Genomic DNA, 24,320 nt, shown 5'->3' with positions numbered 1-24,320 from the left:
GAACTAGGATTTTAATCACTCTTAATTTACAAGTCAGGGATCTGATTATTAAACGAATAGTCTTGATCCATAAATAGAAGCTATTTTGAGGAATCATGATACTTTCAGGAAGAGAAACAAGAAAATAGAATAAATACCCAGGCTCACTTACTAATTTCCCTCTGATCTCCTAAACTTCCCAACATTAGCCAAACTCAAGCAATGGTTGTTGTTTTTAAAGAGACATCAGGCTCCAGACTTGAGAGCAGAGGAATGGAGAGTCAATTTAAGAAACAAATAAAAGACATCCAGTACAATACTGTTTATCCACTGCCTACAGTATGCTAGACATATCGTTAGACACTTTCATTTAATGATACCTTAATCCTTGAAACAACCCAGCAATGCTAAATACTATTACTGCCTTTTTTATTTTTTCAGAAGTGGAAACTGTGACTTAAATAAATTATTTTGTTCAGAATCATATTCTACTGAATGGTAGAAGAGACATTTTAAATTAGACCTGTTTGACTAAAAGCCTTTTTAAAAATTGTTATTATGGGTCAAGACTGGGAATTAGAATCCTTTGGATAAATTCTACCTCAATTATTGAATAACTGTGTGAACTTGAGCAAGCCACTTAATTTCTAAAAATCTTGTCTTCATTTGTACAATGGAGTCATTACTTTGTACCTCAAAGAATTTTTGATGAGGTTTAATTTAAACATATGATAGACAACTATAGTGTTATGCAAGCTGGTAATGAATGAGGATGACTTATAGTTGTGTAAAAATGTAAAGCATTATGATTTTATCCTCTTTCAACCCAAAGACAGAAATAATTTGAGTTAATGTTGTTATTATGGGAATGGAGTCAATGAGAAATCCATCCTCGGGGCGACTGATAGCATAGTGGATTGACAAAAGAAAAATTAGAGAGGTTAATGAGACTAAGTTATTGAAGATTTGCAGATCTACTTTGCTCCATGGGATGTTGGCGTATATTCTAATAATCCATACTTGTGTGCTAAAGGAGCATTGATTTTATTATTCTATTTGTTGTATCATTTAATGACATAAACAAGCTAATGAGAACATGCAAAAAATGGAATAGCTCTAATATTATTTAAGAAGAATAAATCATATTCATGATGATACTTAACAATGGGGGGAAGGGAATATTAAAAATATTAACTGAACTAGATAATTATTAAGCAGAGAGAAGTGAGAAAGATACATTTAAAATATATAGACTTCCATCTCCAACCAAGTCAGAGTAAAAAGATCCAGACTTATCCTCTCTCAAAAAAATCTATATGTTTGACAAATGTGTCTAGACATTAGACAACGTTAAACAAAAGTTTTCACAGCTGAAAGCTCTTCTAAAACAGGGGTTTTCTGAGCCCTGGGATCACTAGAGATAACTATAGCCCAGGTTCCGGGGTACAGTGGGAACCACCAGCAACAGGGCTGATGGGGAAAACAAAGGCCTGATGCCCTGGAGTTGAATGACTCTTTTATACATTACTAGAGGCCCAGTGCACAAAAATTCATGCACTGGGGTGTGGGGGTCCCTCAGCCCACCTGCGCCCTCTTGCAGTCCGGGAGCCCTCAGAGGATGTCCAACTTACAGGATGTCCCAGCAGCAGTCTGGCCTCCCTCTGTGGAAAGTAGCCAGCAGGCCAATCAGGGGACTGTGTGGGTGGCTGGCTGGCCCCGCCCCCCATTCACCACCCTTGCTGGTGGCCTCCCTCTGCAGGAGGCTACCCTGGTGAGCCTATCTGGGGATGGTTAGCAGCCAACTCCACCCTGAATCGCCCTGCAGGGTCGCCAGTGGCCTCCCTCTGTGGGAGGTGACCAGGCCAGGCGGGGCAATGAGAAGATGGCGTCAGCCCCCATTGCCCCACTGCTGGTCACTGCCACCCCCCACCCCATCGCTGTCCCCTTCCTCTGCCCACTGACACATGCCTTGGCTGGCCTGGCTCCACCTGCTCTCCAGTCCCCCCCCCGCCCCCCCCCCACCACCACCAACCTGTCGTTCTGCATATTATGCTTTTATTATATAGGATGTTTTTAGGAAGAAAGATGTAAGTTGTTCTAAAACAATTTACATTGGCTACAGATTAGGGGCATGGACAGAAGCTTTGGAGGCAGTTCTAGGATAGGTGCACAGTCCATAGGTAGAAGAATTGACTGTTTTTGATTGGTCATGTGCCACAGTCCTGAAAGCTCTTGTATAAGTAGAATGTGGTGGTTTCTGGAAATTGGATCTTCTTTTTAGATAGCCACCTGGACAGTGATTCTCCAACACACATTCAGGAATGTGAGCAGGTTATTGTTAGTTGGCTCATAGCTATTAACTGGTTGATTATTCTTGTCTCTTTCTCTCACTCTCCTGCCATTGTCTTTTAATTTAGGACATCTCAGAAGTTTTCTCTTGTCAACAACAACCAGAATAAGTTTGTGATCCCCAAGAAAAATGAAACAAATAATATGAGCCTTTCAGTAACCCCAGTTATGTGTCTGGAAGCAACTCTAAATGCATAAACAGGGAGAGAGAATCCAAATAGGACTTGTTTGGATCTAAATGTAGCAGGTACAATTATAAATTTCTAGAAGAAAATATAAATAAAATCAACTTTGGAAAGCAAAATTTTCTTAGCAGTACACAAAAAAACAAAAATCATAAAAGAAAATAATTCAGATATTGTACTTCATGAAAATCAACATTTTCTTTTTTTATCTTAGAGATCTTTATATATATATATATATATATATATATAATTGATTTTTCACAGAGAGGAAGGGAGAGGGATAGAGAGCTAGACACATCGATGAGAGAGAAGCATCGATCAACTGCCTCCTGCACACCCCCCACTGGGGATGAGCCCGCAACCAAGGTACATGCCCTTGACCGTATTCGAACCCGGGACCTTCCAGTCCCCAGGCCGACACTCTATCCAGTGAACCAAACCGGCCAGGGCTCAACATTTTCACTTTGCAAAAATCATTAACATTTAAATGCAAAATGAAATTCTGTAAGAAAATATTCAGAATCCATATATCTTACACAGGCTTAAAGAAAGCTTACAACTATCTAATAAAAAGATAAGCAACTTGCCCTGACTGGTGTCACTCAATGGTTAGAGCCTCAGCCCAAGCACCTTAGGGTGACACTGAGGTTTAATTCCCAGTCAAGAACACATGCCTGGGTTGCAGGTGCAATCCCTGTTGCAGATCAGGAGTCTTTGAGGGAGGCAACCAATTGATGTCTCTCTCTCATATCAATGTCTCTGGTTTTTGTTTGTCTCTCTCTGTCTCTCCCACCACCACCCCCACTTCCACTCTCTCTAAAAAATTAATAAAAAAATATCCTCAGGTGAGGATTAAAAAAAATAAAACAACAAAAACAAAGCCAAACACCAAACAACTCAATAGAAATTACCAAATTTTATACAAAGACTTCACACAAAAAGATACACAAAAATGTGCTCACCATTTAAAGCCATCAGGAAAATAATAACGAAAACCCAAATGAGATACTTTGGAAAATATATCCACACAAAAGTTATATACAAAACGTCATAGAGGCTTTATTTCTAATAGCCATAATGGGAGGGACCCCGTGGTGAGGGGTAAGGGGTGACTATCCCCAAATGCCTATCAACAGAAGAATGGATAAATAAATTGGTGTATATTTGTATGATAATGTATACCACAGGGCTGAGGGTTCTGCTTAATCAGAGCATCTGCCTGATATATATCCTATTCTCCTTCAGGGACCAGCAATCTTGCCTAGTTACTAGTATATTTTTCTAATGGTTAAAAGCAGACATTCAAGAGAAAATCTTGAAATATGCAAATCCTCTTGAAGCCTAGGTTTGGAATCACCATACTGTCATTTCTGCCTTCTCCTGTTGACCAGAGCAAGGCTCGGGACCAAGTTGATTTCAAATGGGTGTGAAAATCAGCATTATCTCTTTAATAAAAGGGACCACAAAAAAGTCACCTGGTGAAGAATGTAAACAGGCAGCGGCAAAACATTGGGGTCATTAATTTATCAATAGATCTAATATTCTTCTGTTACCTTTGTTTATAAATCAAATTTGTTTCATTTTTACATCTAGGTACATTATAGCGTTGACTTTTCCTGTGATTAGAATAATAATTTCTATTGCTATCTAATTACATATCTCTATATTCATTTTTCTATTATAATAGGTTTTACTGAAGGTCTCTGTGTTATAGATTTATTAGTCTTTATATATTTGAAAATATCTTTATTTTAATTTCACTCTGAAAAATTTTGAAGCTGGGGACAAAATTATTCTTTGACAGTTTCACTCCACCCTGCCTTTAAATTTTAAGATAGTGTACAATTGTTTGCTACCTTCTATTACTATTAATTAGAAGTCTTTTCCTAAGAGTCATATATATATATATATTTATTAGAAAGCAATCTTATTTTTATAGATTATAATTTAGTATTTTTTAACCTTTGATGATATAACATTTCACTACACTGTCTGAGTGAACATTCATTTATATTTTATTAAACCAACTTCATAGTCAGGGCACATTTTTAATCTGAAAAAGAATGACCATCTTCAAATTTGGAAACTTATCTCGAGTACTTTTTGTACATTTTCTTCTTTTGGCAATATTTTGAAATCTCTCAATCTATCCATATCTCTTAATTATCCTGTGTAAATTTCTCCACTGTATATTCTTAGTTCATAAATCTGCCCCCTGACTGAGTTATGTTTTTTGTTGTTGTTCAATTACAGTTTAAATTCAATATTATTTTGTTTTAATTTTAGGTGTAAGACTGTAGTCATTACAGAATGCATTTAATTATTGGACTTTCCAGTTAAATGACTACATGTTATATCTGAGATTTTAATTGATAATTAGGATAAACACCTAACCTTTCTTCATTTTTGACTGGTTTTGTTTCATAATCCTTTTTAAAAGAAATTTTACCTATATTTATCCTTCTAAACATTCTCTAAACAACATTTGTGAAATGCATTGCATAAAATAAATTGTATATGGAATAATTATTCAAAATGCTGATTTTACTGGCTGTCTTAAGAAGGAGGGTTTGATTTTGTTGTTATTTTCATGGAAATTTGTATTGCAGGCTCATTTTGAGCAAAAGATTTATTTTTGGTCACTCCCTCTCTTAAAGATCATCTTGTCTAAATGTTCTGTGATTACCTCTTTCCAGGCCTCTAGATTCCTGAGTCAGATCAGCTCTAAACATTATTCCTGGGTATTATTGTTGCATGGGGATGTGGCAAATCCAATTACAGAACCACTAGGCAATTGACTCATTTCCTAATGTCCTGGTGTCTGGTCAATGCCTCTCCAGTCATAGCTTTTGATAAAGATAGAACTCTTACTGGTGGTCAAATCTATTCTCTCAGATTCTTTTTTTTTTTTTTTTAATATATTTTATTGATTTTTTACAGAGAGGAAGAGAGAGAGATAGAGAGTTAGAAACATCGATGAGAGAGAAACATCGACCAGCTGCCTCCTGCACATCCCCTACTGGGGATGTGCCCGCAACCCAGGTACATGCCCTTGACCGGAATCGAACCTGGGACCTTTCAGTCCGCAGGCCGACGCTCTAGCCACTGAGCCAAACCGGTTCGGCACTCTCTCAGATTCTTTGTACGTGTGGAGAGAGCTACACCCTTTTGAATTAAACACAGCCCTGTTTCCCAGATTCACACTAACTGAATTGGTTACTTTTAACCCACAATAACTAAACTGTGGCAGCTCATTATTTGCTTCTAGACACAGGTATCAGCAGGCCTGTAGCTTTAGATCCACATACAATTCTGTTTCTACTTAGTTTCTGGTTCACAGAGATGTTCTTATATTATTATTAGAGGCCCAGTGCACAAAATTCATGCACGGGTAGGAATCCTAGCCGCTGCCAGCTGCCAGCTGCCAGGTACCAGCCGGAGCCTTCTTTTCCTGGCTGCCAGCTGCTGGCTAGGGCCTTTCTTCATTCCACTCCAACCCCGGGTGGTCAGCGCACATCATAGCAAGCGATCGAACTCCTGGTAGGTTAAACTCCTGAGGGGACACTTTGCATATTAGGCTTTTGTATATATATAGATTGAATCTGGCTGTAATGTTTGTTTTAGTCTCTTTATAATATACTAGACGCCCAGTGCACAAAATTCATGCATAGGGGGGTCCCTCAGTCTGGCCTGTACCCTCTCCAATCTGGGACCCTTTGGGGGATGTCCTACTGCTGATTTAATCTGGGTATTATTGTTGCATGGGGATATGCCCCTAACCCTTCTGCCTGCCTGCCTGATTGACCCTAACCACCTCTGCCTGCTGGCCTGATAGCCCCTAACTGCCCTCCCCTGCTGGCCTGATCGCCCCTAACCACCTCTGCCTCAGCCTCCACCACCATGGCTTTGTCTGGAAGGAGGACCAGATGACTGGAAGATGTCCAGTTGATCTGGTATAATTAGCATATTACCCTTTTATTAGTATAGATATCCATTATTTAAATAAGGTTATAGAAGAAATTGCTACCAAAGCTTTAAATGAGCATGCCATTTTAATCTAAGCAGTATTGTTGTTTCCTTTGTATCTTGTGTGTTAATAACTTGGCACACTTCTGGAGCCAACTGAAGGATCTTTGGGACAATGTTCTATAAATAGCAAAGGAAGGGGAGAAAACACAATTAACTGAAAATGTGAGGGTTTCTTAAGTAAACTTTTTGAAGAATAATATACATCCACAAAGTGTAGAGCCAATAAAAATACAATGCAGTGAGTTTTCACAAAGCTAACATAACTAGTACATATATCAAGAAATAAAATAATACTATCATAGGTAACCTTTCTTATATCTCAGTCTATTCATTATGTCACCCCAATAACCACTAATTTGATTTTTACCAACATGAATTAGTTTTGTCTGTTTTTGAGTTTAATAAAAATGGAATTAAATTCTATGCATTCTCTTTGGTTTGGTTTATTTTATTCAACATTATAGTATAAAGTACAGCCATTTATTTGCATATAGTTTTGGTTTGTTCATGCTCATTATAGAAATAAATTTTATTATACACATATAACTACAATTTATTTATCCATTTTATTTTCATGAAAATTTTAGATTTTCCCACTTTTAGCTACTATGAATAGTGCCAGTATAAAAATTATCATATACACCTTTTTGTTAAGATAGATGTTTTTAAGTGGTATTATTACATAGAAATATAATTTTTAAAATATATTTTTATTGATTTCAGAAAGGAAGGGAGAGGGAGAGGGAGAGGGAGAGATAGAGACATCAATGATGAGAAAGAACCATTTACTGGCTGCCTCCTGCACACCCCACACTGGGGATTGGGTTCACAACCCTGGGTATGTGCCCTTGACTGGAATCAAACCTAGGACCCTTCTGTCCACTGAACCAAACTGACTAGGGCAAATTTTGATCATTACATGTATAAATATTCATGTTCAACAAGTAGTGTGAAGTTACCTAAGGTGTTATCACAAATAACACCCCAAACATCAGTGAGCTCCAATTATCACACATTATCACCAGCATTTAATAGTATCTGCTTTTATTTTTTTTTTCATTTTAGTTATTCAGATTAATGTAGTGGTACCACAAAATGTGTGTATGTATTTTAATCAATGTGCGATTCACAAAGAGTGAAATGTAAAGTTCTTAAATGTATAATTCTATGAGTTTTACAAATATACATGCCTGTGCAATCATTGTATAATCAAGATATAGAACCTTTCCATTACCTGAAAAAGTCCCTGCCTACATCCTTCAAAACAATCTACATCTTCTGAGAGCACTTTCAAAAAAAATTGTTTTTACCATAGGTTAGTTTTACTTATTCCAAAATGCCATTAATTAAAACATAAAGTGTATTCTCTTTTATATCTGGATATCTTTTTGTTCTGCATGATAATTGGAGACTCACCCATGATGTTGTACACATCATTTATCCATTCCTTTTACTACTCAGTAGTGCTCCATTCATAAGTATGTTTTATACATACTCCATTCATCTGTTGTAGTCATTTGGGTTCTTCCTGGCTTAGAGATTATGAATAAGGTTCTGTAAATGTTCTTGTACAAGTCATTTTGTAAACAAATGCTTTAATTTTCTTGTATAACAACTTAGGGAATAGAATTTCTGTATCAAAAATATATATCTAACTTTGTAAGAAACTGCAAAAGAGTTTTCTAAGTAGGTTCGACCACTTCACACTCCAATCATCAATATATGAGATCCTTGAAAGTTCTAGGTGCTCCAAATCCTTGCCCCTGTTCGGTTTTGTCAGTCTTTTCCATTTAGTCATTCTTATAGGTGTGAATTCACATGCCATTGAGGTATTAATTTTCAGTTCCCTGATGATTAATAATGTTCAGCATATTTTCACATTTTTTAATCACTCATTATTTTCATTACAGTGTCTTCTGAAGCCTTTCCCCCCTTTTTAATGGAATTGTTTATCTTTGTAATATTGATCTGTGGAAGTTCTATGCATATTCTTGGTACAAGGTCTTTGTCAGATGAAAATATTAGAAATATTTTCTTCCTTTTAAATCTGTTGATAGTATCTTTGGTGAGTAGGAGTTTTAGTTTTTAATTTTAGTCCTGAATTTACTTCTAAATTCTCTTTAATTTTTGTGTGACTTATGTCTTTTATGTATTAATCGCAAAATCCTTGCCCACCCCTATGGTCAATCAGATATTAATTTATTCTTTTTTTGTTTTAGAGACATTAGAGTTCTAACTCTTGCATGTAAGTTTGGGACACATTTTGATTTGATTTTGTGTAAAGTGTGAGATTATAATTAGATTACTATTTTTCTCTTTACCTATAGGTACTTTAGCACTAATTGTTGGAAAGACTTTCAAAATCCCATTGAATTTCTAGGTTATCTTTGTTAAAATCTATTGTTCATTTAGATGTGTGTCCCTTTTTGGCCTCTCTCTTGTGTTCCATTGAACTATTTGTGTGTGTTAGGCCAATACTATACTAACTTGATTATTATAGCATTATGGTAAATATTGAATGAGAGTGTGAATCCTTCACACTTATTCTTTTATTTAAAGACTAGAGGCCCAGTGCACAAAAATTTGTGCACTCGGGGGGAAGGGGGGCTCCCTCAGCCGGGCCTGTACCCTCTCGCATTCTGGGACCCCTTGGGAGATAATAACCTGTTGGCTTAGGCTTGCTCCTGGGAGGCAGAGGGCAGGCCCAATCCCTAGGTGCAGCCCCTGGTCAGGCTCAGAGCAGGGCCGATTGGGGAGTTGGGGCGCCGCCCCCTATCATGCACAGAGCAGAGGGGATTGGGAGGTTGCGATGCCACCCTCAGTCACGCTCAGGGTGGGGCCGATTGGGGGGTTGGGGCACCACCCCCTGTTACACTCAAGGCAGGGTCGATGGGGAGGTTGTGGCACCACCCCCTGTCACTCACAGAGCAGGGCCGATCAGGGGGGTGGGGCGCTCCCCCCTGTCATGCACAGAGCAGGGCCCATCAGAGGGGTGGAGAGCTCCCCCCTGTCACGCACAGAGTAGGGCCGATAGGGGAGTTAGGGCACCGCCCCCTGTCACACACAGAGCAGGGCGGATCAGGGGGTTGGGGCGCCGCCACTGCCACACTCAGGGCAGGGCCAATGGAGAGGTTATGGCTCTACCCTGTCACACACAGAGCAGGGCCGATCAGGGGGTTGGGACGCCGCACCCTGTCACACACAGAGCCGCAGGGCGATCAGGGGGTTTGGGCGCTGCCCCCTGTCACACTGATCCGGGTGCCAGGAGGCCTCGTGGCTCCCCTGATCCCGGTGCTGGGAGACATATTACCCTTTTACTATATAGAATAGAGGCCTGGGGGCTGGCTGGTTTGCCCTGAAGGGTGTCCTGGATCAGGGTGGGGTCCCCACTGGGGTGCCTGGCCAGCCTGGATGAGGGATGATGGTTGTTTGCAGCTGGTCACACACCCTTCAGGGTGGGGGTCCCCACTGGGGTGCCTGGCCAGTCTGGGTGAGGGGCTGAGGGCTGCTTTCAGGCTGGTGGTTGTTGACTGAAGCTCCCAACCGCTCCTTTTTTTTCTCTTTCTTTTTTTTATTCTGGGCCAGCTTTAGCTCTGGCTCTACCTCTGAGGCTTCCGCTGGTTTGTTTGCATTCTATAATCGAAACAATGTATAAGTCCAGCTCTGAGATCTTCTGGGATTTTGTTTAGCTTCTATATATTTTTGTTAGAATGTTTCAAACTGCCAGCTCAGAGGCCGGCAAGTCAGGCAGGGAACGTTGGAGTCTGCAGTCACTGGAGCAAGCAAGCCTCATGTTCACTTCCAGCTGCCTGGCTGCCGGCCGCCATCTTGGCTGACAGTTAATTTGCATAAGGATATGCTGATTAGCCAATGGGAAGAGTAGCGGTCGTACGCTAATTACCATGTTTCTCTTTTATTAGTGTAGACTAGAGGCCTGTTGCATGAAAAGATTCATGCAATAGGACTTCCCTTCCCCTGGCTGCCGGCACCGATTTTCCTCTGGCACCCGGGACCCAGGTCTTCGCTCCGGCTAGAGCCACCTTCAAGCCTTTGCTGCCCCTCCCGGCTGCCCCGGGTCGGGTTGCACATGGGATGCCCGGGTGGGCCAGCTGATCACTGCTGCCATGCCCGTCTGCCCCAGGTTGGGTCGCACACAGGATGCCTGCTGCCCCGGGTCGCAGATAGCGGGCCCGGATGGCAGCGGGGCAGGCAGGATGGCGCTGTCCCACCCTGCCTGCAGTATGCAAATTAGCCTCCATCTTTGTTGGTGGTTAATTTGCACATCACGCTGATTAGCCAATGGGAGGCGTAGCGAAGGTACTGTCAATTACCATGTTTATCTATTATTACATAGGACTAGTGGCCCCGTGCATGAAATTAGTGCATGGAAGGTGGGGGTGGGGGGATGGTGTCTCTCAGCCCGGCCTGCACCCTCTCCAATCTGGGACCCCTTGGGGGATGTCCGACTGCCTGCTTAGGCCCAAAGGCAGCTCTCAAAGACATTATTTGGTTATGTCTCTGTAAAAAGTAAAAATAAAAGTTTTAAGCCTTAAGGACTTAGACATCAGGGACTCCAAGATTTGGACTATTGACCAGTTCCCTCTCTCCTGAAGACTTTAGGAAACAATAGTCTTATTTAAAATTTGGAGTCTGCAGTCTGAAATTCCACAGTATCACTGTAACTTTTTGGAAGATCTTTCTGCAGTTTTGAAAACACCAAATAAAAAATCCTGCTGTTAGAACATCTGTTATTTACTGGCCAGCATGACTGGCATAGGTGAGCCAACATTGACAAATATTATACAAATTAAAGGTTTGTTTTACACTTTTCATTACCTCAACTTCTCCACTGACTTTCTAGATCTTTGATTTTACCAGAAACCTCATAATCTAGTCAAAGAAATTTCTTCATCTGTAATAAAGGGAAGATAAAGTATGCAATTTCTAAAGACTCTAGATAAGAGAAGTATTTTACAACAAAAGAAAAAGAACAGAAAGGAGGAGGAGGTATATAAAAGGTAATAAAAAGAATTAAAAGGATTATTAAAAATCATGGGGGGTGGTGGGGGAAGAAAGCAGCTCTTTTATTTTCCCCACTTCATGGGTGCCATATCCTTTGCCTTTATAGAGATCCAAGTGTGAAATTTCTGAGTTACAATAATCTTGATCTTCAAATCTCACAGTCTAATTCAATGAATATTTGTGTTACACACATTATATGGTTGGGATGGTGCTAGGTCCTGGGACTTTAAAGAAAAAGTCCTGAAATAATCCTCAATAAAGTGAAGGAAGACAAATAAACATTAACTGATGCCCTCCCAAGCATTGTATGTATGGTGCATATTAATTAAACTATTTTTAGATCATTCTGGTTCATTCTTCTATTGTGTTCTGCCAGATCTCTGGACCTCTTTTAGATGCTTTTAGAAAATTTAGAGTGTCTCACATGATTTATCATCACTCATCTCTTCTGCCTTAGCCATCTAGTACCAGCCCTGAATGAATATGTGGATCATAGGTGTTGTTTCCAGGCTGTCCTCACAGCTGCATGTGTGTGAGATGCCAAATGAAATGGCATTCATCATTGCACAGAAATAGGTAGAATTCTGTCTTCCTTGGCCCTGTACCACACTGGCACCAACTTTACAGTGTTGTCTTCCAGTAGGCACAATACCTGACTGAGCTTCCATAGACCATTCCGCTGGAATACGGACACCAGCATTCTGGTTGTCAGAGCACAGGCTGAACCCAAGCCAAGCAGAGTGTCATCCCTGTTCCTTATGAATACTCTGTTCTGGACATAGATTTAAGAGTGAGAGATTTGGCCCAGAAGGTAAAGGAACTTAACCACAGTGGATAACTCTAATGAATTACCTCACAATTTGTTACTCTGGAGAGAAAAACCACATCTCTTAGAAAACAACTACCTAAAAAGGGTGGAGGGAGTGAGAATAATTGAAAGAATTAAAAGTGTGAAAGTTAATAGAATAAACCATATTTTGAAATGCCAGTTTTCCCCAATCATATATCCTCCTTTTCTCTATCTTGTTATGCTGGTTTCTGGATTAGAGTATACCCAAAGAGAAGCACAAAGGGAACAGAAAAGTTCTTATGTCACAGATACTGCCATGATGGTCCAATACATGCCTTCTCTGAGCTTAAATATAAAACTGATTCTCCGTTGAGTGCTCTTGCAAGTTCTTTGGACTCCTACTTCTCTATTATCACTGAGAATATCAACTCTTTTCTGGGTGGAGTCTCCTAGACTGTACTTAAGATGTCCCCATTTCACCTGTCTCACACACACTTATATATGGACTAGTCACCTGGTGCATGAAATTCATTCACATTAAAAGGGAATTAATTAGAGGAACTATTTTAATATTGCCATTTGCCCTTTTTCTATAATAGAAGTGTCAGAAATGAAAATTAGTAAAATGTATATGAAAATCTTCCTCCTGTCAGAGTCTGGGGAGCACCAAAGGAACCAGAGTCAAGTCCCCATCCACCCACATGCACCTCAAAATCATGGGAGAGCCAGACCTGGCCAGCCTCACCCTCATTGGGCTAGATCCAGACCTGGCTGGCCCCATCCCCATCAAGCCCCAACCAGGTGGGGGGCACAGCCTCAGGTTGCTTGGCCTGGTACCAGGGCAGGGAGTGTGGCCTGAGGTCCCCTGTCAAGCCCCACCAGGTGGAGGGTACAGCCTCAAGTTCTTGGCCCAGCACCACACAGCCTCAGGTCCCTGCTGATTGCTCATTAAGGCTCATTATGGGAACTCGGCCTCCACTGTGGGCACAGCCATCTTGTGTTATGAAATCCCTGCCTCTGCTCTGGGCATAGCCATCTTGACCATTATGGTGTGACGGTCAATTTGCATATTCCCTCTTTATTAGATAAGATAGGGAAGTTTTATAGAGACCTTGTAAATATATCTTCTTCATTGAACTTTTGATTTATTCATCAACATGAATTCATGGTTTATTTTAGTCAATGGGTTATAATTTGTTAAAATCATTTAAAAATTTATTTTCCTTTTAGAAATATTCTGTATTGGGAGTTTAAATCTTATAGAAAAGTTTCAAGAATAGTAGAAAAAATTCCCAGGAAACCATTCCCCAAATGTTAATGTTTTACTATATTTGCTTTATCCTTTCTCCCTTATTTTCAATTACCTAAATAAATATAAATATGTTTATTATATTTAACATATGAACCATTTCTAAGTTGTAGACATGATTCCTCTTTACTCTTAAATACTTTAGTGTGCATTTCCTAAGAAACAGGAATTATCTTACATAGCTGTAGTATACTTATAAAAATCAGGGAATTAAAAATGATTCAGTATTAATATTTAATCTTGGACCTTATTCAGATTTTTTGCTATTGTTTCAATACTATCCTTTATAGTAAAAGAAAATCCAAGATGATGTGTTATGTCCAGTTGTCTTATTTCTTTAGTATCTTTTAATCTGGAACAGTTCTTTAGATTTCCTTTGTTTTACGTGACAGTTACATTTTGAAAAGTATAAGTTATTTATTTTTTAAACAATATATATTTTATTGATTTTTTACAGAAAGGAAGGGAAAGGGACAGAGAGTTAGAAACATCGATGAGAGAGAAACATTGATCAGCTGCCTCCTGCACGCCCTCTACTGGGGATGTGCCCACAACCAAGGTACATGCCCTTGACCGGAATTGAACCTGGGACCTCTCAGTCCACAGGCCAATGCTCTATCCACTGAGCCAAACCAGTTACGGCAAGTGTAAGTTATTTTGTGGGCTTTCTCTCAGTTTAGTTTTATCTGAAGTTTCCTCATGTAGCTGCAGGTTATATCATTTGGGCAGGAATGGCACACAAGCAGTACTGAGTTCTTCCCGTGCAACAACTCTGGAGGCATGTGCTGGGCTCCACTACTGGCCATGTTGACTTTGATCATGTTAACTTTGTTGACTTTTAAAAGTAATTTTACAGTGGCCAAACCTTACTGTTCCCCTTTTGTATTTAACAAATATTTGTATGAGAGAACTTTGAGTCTCTGTAAAGTCTCTGTTAGGAGTGAGAGAGGAAACATGTGAGAGAAAGAGAAAAAAAAATTAAAGAAAAACCTAACCTTTCCAGTCTTTCCAAATTAGCTCTGGGCTGGGACACTCCTTCAATGCTTAGTCAGGCTATTTAGAACTCTTCCTTGGCTTTCTGTTCCTGCTAACTTTGAGCCCAGTCATCAAACAGTGGTGAAAGATTACAGTTTCTCAAGTGTTTTCTAAGCAGACGTTTGTGTGTTTAAATTCTCACCATACAAGAGTGCCTTTGAATACCTTAATTTACAAAGAAACTCGCTTAACTTTTCATTCATGGCTTTTACTTCTCTATTGTGTGCCTCGATCTATAACATTTTATCCACAGTGGCTGTGGGTTGTTAGTTTGCTTCACAGTATTTTATGGGATGCCTGGCGCTTTAACGAGTGAGGTCTGAAGTAGACAAAACAAGGGTAATGTTTTGTGTCAGTCTTCTCGTAGTTTTCAGACTGATTAGAAAGAACAACTTTGTGAAGAAGGTCTCTTTTGCTCCCTCTAGAATTGGAACTAGAGTCTCACATTGTCTTTTTTAAGACCACCACCATGACTGCCAGGAAGTGCATTAAAACAAGGAAAAATTAAAATGTCACACATTATTCTATTATTTTTAAGTTGCCTTTTTTCAGATTTACTGTTCACTTGGTTGCCAAAAAGTTTAGATTGTTCTCTAGAGTTCTGTCGCAGTTGATTTTGGCTGTTTTTATTTAAGTTCTTTGGTGAAACGAGCTCTTGGACTTGCCTCTTCCCCAACTTGCACAGAGGTCATCCCAAATAATTTTTGCCATGTGCTGTGAGTTAAATCCAGAGCCCCAAGCAAACAAATCCCAGTGCAAAAATAAATTGTTTTGTTACAGTAAATTTTAATCACAATGAATGCTTTCTTAAAAATATTGCTTTATAGGAGCTTAAGATAAGTAACAAAAACAAACATTAAAACCAGAAAGATTAATCAAGATAAATGTTACATATGACATGTTTATTGCCATTCCCTCTTCCAAACGTCTGGATTCATTGGTATAAATTTTTCAGAGGCTGGAGGGAGTGAAATATATTATTGGTATAGAGATTTTGACTAGTTGCTATATTGACTTTCTTTTAATGCCCTTTATTTTAAATTTCAGTAGACAATGGAAGGATAGATTTGAATGTGGAACAATATAGGAGTTTGGCTTCATTAGTTTATCAGAATGACCGAGGAGAATCATAAAATTTTAGAATTTCTGGAACCTGGATCTGCAGATTCTAACTCAATAGGTTTATAGTGAAGCTACAGAATCTGTATGTCAAAAAATTTCCTTATATGAACCCAATCCTTAGACATATTTGGGCATTACTGGCAGCAAAATGCCCAATTTCCTAAATTTTCTATTCATTTAATAGTGAAGGACTAAATTAGAAAAACTTAGACAACCATGTAAACACTCTATGAGTAATTTACATCTTATTTGAAAGGTATTTTGAGTGGAAAATAGTTTACAGTGTATTTTAAAAAAACAGATTTTCCAGATTTTATCATACATTTTTCTAATATTTGGTGTAAGTTTTATCATATGCAAAAGGTCAGACAATTTTGAAATAGTCTGAAAGCTCAATCTGCCATTATTTGCTATAGAAAAAAATTGAACTTGGAGTACAACATTTTTGAAAAAAAATTAGTATTGTTCAAATAATTTTATTGCTAGAAAATTTATACAGAACCCTAAAATGTATTCTAATATGGGTTCTGCCTCAGGTAAATACTTGTAAGCAAGAACATCTATATATATAAAAGGCTAATATGTTACGTGTCCCTCCAACCATCTGACTGGTAGCTATGACGTGCACTGACCACCAGGAGGCAGACAACACAGGAGCTGCTGTGACACACACTGGCCATTTACAAAGAAATGGCACCACGGATCTGGTGCCCACAAAGCAACACTCAGCTTCCCCCAAGTGGGAGATAGGCCTGCCCCCACCCTGGAGCAATAGCCCACCAAATCACAGCCAATGCTGCCGAGACTTCATGGTGCAAAACGCAGCCCATAGCCCAGCCCAGCCAGGAAATGGTTGCTGTGGGCACCAGGTAATGATGTCATGTAGCAACTCCCGGTTTCCTTGCAGTTTTGGCTCCCTAGCGACTAGCATCCTTGCAGTTTCTTCAGCCCTGGAACACGACTTGCTTTATAGCTAGGTGCAAACATTTTGCACTTTAACTAAATGTCTCTGAAGTGTTTTCCCATGCCTAATCTCATTTGATCTTCACAGAGGTCCTGGAGTAGGGAGATACAAGACGCAGCAGAATCCTATTTTCTTTTCATTAGCTGGAAAATGGAGATTTAGAAAATTTAGAAACTTGACCTGACTGAAAAGAAGAAATGGTGGACCTTGAAAATGACTTCAGGTTTTCTCACTGCACAGAACATAGTCAAACACTGCTGCAGTTAAATATTTTACCCTTTGTTTTCCCTGTGTGATCTACAATAATAATGTGCTTCGTGTTGATATTTACTGCTGTGTTGCTGACAATTACCTGAAAGAGAAGTTGGGGTGCATCACTGGGCTGGAAAAAGTTTAGCTAAATCAAAAGCAGGTCTAATCAAGTTTATTCTATATCTACAAAATGCTAAGTTCATTTTCACATGCATGATACATATAAAGCTCTCACTGGTGCCAATCGCACGCATGTGTTTCAAGCTGTCATTGTTGATTTTGAATTTGGTTGACATTTCTATTATAGAGAAAGGGCAAATAGAGATATCAAAATATTTCTTCTAATTGATTTCCTTTTAATGTGCACAAATCCATGCACCAGGCCACTAGTAAAACAATAATGGTGAAGTGAAAAAGGAAACATTCCAGAGGAGAAACCCAGCAGGTACTACTTTCACTGATCAACATTAACATCACCAAGAATGGCAAATCTAAATCGTAGGTCACATCACAGGATGCAATGAGAAGAGTATAGGACCACTTCTATAATGCTTTTGCTAAAAATGTATGATCTAAATATTATCATAAGGAAACATCAAAAAAATCCACATTGAAGGACATTCTACATTACTGGAACTTACTCTTCAAAAGATCCAAGGTCATGAAAGTCAAGGAAAGACTAAGGACCTGTTCCAGACTAAAGGAGATGAATCAACACTATAGCTAAATGTAACCCATGGATATGAACAGGATACTTTTACTATAACAGATTCTATAGACAAGTGAAAAAACTTGAAAAGAATATGAGGATTGCCCTTGCTGGTTTGGTTCAGGGGATAGAGCATCAACCTGTGGACTGAAGGGCCCAGGTTCAATTCCAGTCAAGGGCACATGCTGGGTTGTAGTGTCGATTCCCAGAAGGAGGCATGCAGAAGGCAGCCAATCAATGATTCTCTCTCATCATTGATGTTTCTATCTCTCTCTCCCTCTCCCTTCCTCTCTGAAATCAATAAAAATATATTTTAAAAAAATATGAGGATTAACTAATAGAACGCATTAGTGTTAATTTTCTGATTGTGGAGGCGGTATGACAGGCAAGTGGAATGTACTAAAGAAATAAGGGGTGGTGGCACAATGTCAGCAATTTACTTTCAAGTGGTTCAGGGCAAAGGAATTCTTTGTATTAAAAGTAGGAACTTTCTGTAATTTTAGGACTGTTTCTAAAAAATAAATCAAAAATAAATAAATCAATAGGAAAGTGGAAAAGCCTTAAGCAAACTTTATTTCCCATGGAGAAAGATTTTTGAATCAGTGTTTAAAATTAATTATTGTAAGTCTAGTGGCATTATAACAATTTTAATACATCCAATTAGTAGTCACAGCAGCAGATATCAAAATTATTTCTGTCTAAATCTTTAGGGTCAAATATTGTGATAAAATTGGAATATATAAAAAATCTATAACTAGTATCACTAAAGTATGAATGACAAGTTGGTTGTTTAGATGTCATTTAAACAAATGGTATTTGGTCAGTTTGAGTATGTATAACTAATAGTGCTGGTTTTCATTTACAAAATCTGCTTAAAATTTAGTTAGATGCCCATAAAAAAACAGTTTCAAATACTACGTACATTTTCATCATGCACATATGGTCAAAAATTTCTTTAATAAAGATTTCACATCACTTGTGTAATGGAAAACAAAATGTGAGTTCAGTAAATAATTTTTTCCTGTGTATGTTTCAGACCCTGTAATTTTTCTTCAAGATCTCTGTATATTTTCGTGACGTTTTCAAAAGTAGGTCCTGACATGAATTTGACTGATCAATTGCTCCTAGAGGAGAAGCTCTATAGGGTTCCGATTCAAACTCAGCAGCATCTGGAAAGGAAGAAAATTATATTTTTTATCTAAACTACAACTAAGCGTAAGTGTTAAGAAGAATAAAAAACACCTATATCTGACTACTGTATATAACACAAGAATACTATAAAATATAAATATTAATTCAGTGGTTGCACACTGAATTAATTAGTATCATGGCTAAGTATCAGAGCTTCTGGTTTTCTCATTCTTCATTCATTTATTCAACACAATGCACTAAGGTAGTTATTATATAGGATGATTGTCCATCCCTGAATAATCATCCTATATAATAAAGAGCTAATATACAAATGGTCGTCGTGCCCTCATGCCCTTGTGCCCTTGCACCCTCGTGCTGAAACTGCTCAGACACTCAACAATGGGGAGAGAGGAATGGGGACCAGCCAGGCACAAATGAGCTTGAGAGAGAGGAATTGGGACCAGCCAGGCTGTGACCTGGGAGAGGGACAAGCTTCCCACCCAGCAGTCCCTGGCACCAGCAGCTGCGCCTACGGCCTGGGAGAGGGACAAGCCGCCCACCCCGCAGTCCTGAGTGCCAGTGCTTGCGCCTGCAGCCCAGGAGAGGAACAAGCCACCTGCCCACGGTCTCCTGCAGCTGCAGGTGGCCCAGGCGAAGCTGGCCTGGGTCCTGGGTGCCTATGGCTGGCCAGAGGGAGGGAATCCTGGGTCCAAGGTGCAGAGTGAGGCAGAGGCAATTACGGGCAATTAGGCCAGCAGGGGAGCAGTTACAGGTGATCAAGCAGACAGCCAGAGGTGGTTAGGGGTGATGGGGCAGGTAGGCAGAGGGGTTAAGGGCAATCAGAAAGGCAGGCAGTTGGACATCCCCCAAGGGGTCCTGGATTGGAGAGGGTGCAGGCCAGGCTGAGGGAGCCCCCCCCCCCCCCCCAGTGTACGATTTTTGTGCACCGGGCCTCTAATCTATATATATAAAAGCCTAAGCGACCTAATGATCAAACGACCTGTTGACTGGTCACTATGATGCTCACTGACCACCAGGGGGCAGATGCTCAATACACAGAATCAGGCTCCCTCCTGTTTGGATCAAGCCTGCAGGGATTGGGCTAAAACCAGCTGTCCAACATCCCCGAAGGGGTCCCAGATTGCAAGAGAGTGCAGGCCAGGCTGAGGGACCCCACTGGTGCATGAATCCGTGCACTGGGCCTCTAGTGTACTATAAACCAAAAAAAAACAACAACAAATGAACAGGCAATTTCCACCAACCAATGTAACACAGGGCACTATTGGAGCACACAGAAGAGACATACCAGTTTTGTGTCAGTATTGTCGTCTTTTTGGTGGAGTTGTGATACCTGAAGGGCAAAAAAAAGTATGCCAGAAAGAGAAATGAAGCAGATGCCAGGACTAGAAGTAAGGAAGAACATTTGTGGAACTAGAAATGTCTTGTTTAGCTAGAGGCTAGAGCAAAAGGGCAGAGTAGGGTAAATAGAAAGCTGAATTATTTGGCAAGAACTAAGTGGATTTTAGTGTTTTTACTCCATGCAAAGTGATTTGGAGTTTTTCATGAGGGTAAAGATAAAAGAATGACAAAGTCAATGACTGGAGTTTGAAGTATCACCCCTCTGGTGACAATCATTTGAACTGTAATGCTTAACTAAATATTACTAGATGAGTCTGGTTATTTGGCCTTATATCACATGGGAAGCGTATGAAGCCCAGTTTTCTGGCCATAGTTTCGGTGTGTATGTCAACAGTGCATAGGCACAGCAGAGAAAAAGAAGGGAATAGCTAGACATGACAAGAGATTCATGAACTTCTGAGATTTTTAAACAGCTGTGGAATGTGATGATTGCATGCGGAATAAGTATATCCTTCCTTATGTTTACGCTTTCACATTTTTCATTCACTACGGATAAGGAAATATTTAATGCAGTATATATTATCCAAACATGGAAACAGATGCCATTTACTACTTTCAGTTTATTTAAAAAATCAATATCTAAAATTATTAATAAATTTTGGCAACATACCTTCTTTTAGTCCTCTAGTGAGTGTTTCTTCAAACTCCTGCCACATCTGAAATAGGTCAAATATTATTTTTAGTATTTAAGTTAAATAAGAGACAGTTTTGTAGGAGTGATATCTAGCTTATGATATGTATCCTTTAAATACTACTTTTAGTGACTAGAACAAGCATGTCAAACTCATGGCCCGTGGGCCGTATGCAGCCCACAATGGATATTTTTGCAACCCAGCCAACATAACGATATGTAAGAAATGTTTTAATAAAAATTTTGTAACTTAATTTTTACTATATCCTGTTATACATAATTACTAATAACTAAAACATTTGCTAATGACTGATTACTATAATCATGTTGCATTCATTTCCCTTACATGCCTTATAAGTAGGCACACCATTTCTCTCCACTAATACTAGCAGCGAATATTTTAGCAGCCAATTGCCATGTCATTAGTCTTGTACTGACTTGTTTGGTGTGTGTAACAGGAAATATTTCACTTTCGGAGAGCAAAAAAAAAAAATAAGTTTATTTGCATTATGCTTATTAATTTGTGCAGTTATTCAGTGTCTTGGTAAGTTCATATTCAAGAAAAAGTATTAATTTTTATTAAAATGTTCTATTATTTTAAGTTAATGATTACTCACTTATTTCAGCCCTTTCTATTTAGCATGTCTCTATTGAAATAAACCTACGTTTCTACGAAAATTGAAGCATTTGGTTTTTTTTGCAGCCCATATACACTTAAATCTTGTTTATTTAACCCATGTTAGCCTTTGAGTTTGACATGCTTGAGATAGAGCATCAGCCCTTTGACCAAAGGGTCACAGGTTTGATTCCTGGTGTGGGTTGTGGGTTTGCTCCTGGACCCCAGTTGGGGTGTGTGCTAGAGACAATAAGTTTATGTTTCTTACTTTCTCTTATTAAGTCTAGTGTGATTTGGTGAACCAATGCCCCACAAGGAAATTAACTATGTATACCTTAAAACTACAACTTTAAGTTTAAAATCAACTATTTCTTTTCAATTTATATAGAAACTAGAGGCTCGGTGCATGAAATTCGTGCAGTGGAGGGGGGTGTCCTTCAGCCCAGCCTGCACCCTCTCCAATCTGGGCCCCCTTGGGGAATGGCTGACTTCCGGTTTAGGCCCCACAGGGATCGGGCCTAAACCTGTGGTCAGACATCCCTGTCACAACCTGGGATTGCTGGCTCCTAACAACTCATCTGCCTGCCTGCCTGATTGCCCCTAACCACTTCTACCTGCCTTAACACCCCCTTCCTGCTCCCCTGCTGGACTGATTGACACCTAACTGCTCCCCTGCCGGCCCAATCGCCCCCAACTGCCCTCCTGCAGGCCTGGTCCCCCCTCAACTGCCCTCCCCTGCTGGCCACCTTGTGACAACAGGAGGATGGCCATCTTGTGATGATGTAGGAGTAGCCATTTTGTGATGATGTGGAGGGTGGTCATCTTGTGATGTGAGGGTGTGATGGTCAATTGGCATATTACCTCTTTATTATATAGGACTAGAGACCTGGTGCGCAAAATTTGTACACAGGGTTCCTCATCCTGGCCTGCGACCTCTCCGATTGGGGACGCCTCGTGGGAAGTCCGACTGCCAGTTTAGGCCCAATCCCTACCGGCAGTCGGATATCCCTCTCACAATCGGGGACCACTGGCTCCTAACTGTTCCCTTGACTGCCTGATCACTCCTAACCTCTCTGCCTGCCTGCCTGATGGCCTCTAACCTCTCTGCCTGCTGGCCTGATCACCCTAACCGCCCCTGCCTGCCAGCCTGATAGCTCCTAACTGCTCGCCTGCTGGCCTGGTCATCCCTAACCACCCTCCCCTGCCAGGCTGGTCACACTAACCGCCTCCGCCTCGGCCCCCGCCACTGTGGCTTTGTCCAGAAGGACGTCTGGATGGATGTTCAGAAGACATCTGGTCTAATTAGCATATTACCTTTTTATTAGTATAGATACTAAAAGTAAACACCTCTTTCTTCCCAAAAATATTCTCTTGCATTGCTTCTGCATTTACATACTCTTTAATCTTCATCTTATAAAATAAGACATTATCTGATTTTTCTGGTGAGAACTAATGATAACATTTTAAGTTTGCATCATAACTTGCTTAACAATTTGTAGAAGCATTTAGCATTTTCTTTCGGTATTCCGGTTTCACAAATTTGGAAGTACTTACACTCTATTTGGCTGTCTAAAAATCCTTAGCTTTGCTCTTCTATGATGTGTTATGAAAAAGCCAAATGAAAAAAAAAAGGTTGAAGCCTCATTTAGCACAGGCCTGTGCTACCTTTCTCTGCATTAATTAGACCATAAAAACATAATCAAAATGACAAACCAACATGCATTGATTGAAATGGGTATTTCAGCGTGTGACATCAGCATCATGACAAAGTGTGTCTCCTCTTAAATCTACAAGTGGACATCTGGAACCCAACAAAGGTTCCTCTGCTCACCTGGGAAGTGGGCGTCTTGGGATGTGCAGGAGAGGCAGGATGGAGAGAGGAGTAGGGACAGGCCCCTACTGCAGTTCTCCAAGGACAAGGCTGAACTTACAGCCTCAGCAAACACAGTACTGGTGGGGGAGGCAGGGTGCAGTGCCCACACCACTGCCCAGTAGCACTCCCTCCCCCTCCCCAAATCCAGATCCCTCCCCAGCTGCAGCTGTGCTCACACCTCCACAGACCAGTAGCAGCAGCAGAGCCAAGCCTCCAGCCTCCAGGCCACAGCACAGTGCTGCCCGTGGCCAAAGGGAATGAGGTAGCAGCTCAGTGGGCTCACAAACTGGTTCCCCTCAACTGGCCACATCCCCCCTACCATCGTGGTGGTGCCCTGAGACCCGGATACGGCATTGGCACCCACCACCCTTGGTCTCCCCCATGTACAGGGCTAAGCCTCCCACACCATGACTCACCACCTCCCCTTCCCCAAGCATAAGTAGTACAGGTAAGAAAAAACAAAATCTGTGCTATAGCACCATCTACTGGTAAACAAAAGAAAGACCTCAAATTATCAACCTGCTGAATTGTGAAAATCACAACATTCCTAAGTAAGAAAAGTATTCATCACTTCAAATGTGCCAGCAGAGGAACAACCCATGAAGCAGCCTGGACCACCATGGTAACGCTAACACAGAAAGAAAATGACAATTCTCTAGAAAGAAACTTCAAATAATGGATGATTGTGATCTAAATGAACAGAAAAATCAAAACAGCAGTCATGGAGAAACTCAGCAAGATACAAGAAAACTCAAAAGTCAGTCCAATGAGCTCAGGAATAAAATTAATGAACAGGAGTACTTTGCCAAACAGATGAGAACTACAAAAAGAAACAAACAAATTCTGGATCTGATGAACTCAATAATAAAATGAAGAAGGAATCCTATGTAATTAAAGCCTAAGGA

Source organism: Myotis yumanensis, unplaced genomic scaffold (genome assembly GCF_028538775.1).
Source record: "Myotis yumanensis isolate MYYU_CA2020_CCGP unplaced genomic scaffold, mMyoYum1.0.hap1 SCAF_1, whole genome shotgun sequence".
Lineage (NCBI taxonomy): Eukaryota > Metazoa > Chordata > Mammalia > Chiroptera > Vespertilionidae > Myotis > Myotis yumanensis.
This window is presented reverse-complemented; position numbering follows the sequence as displayed.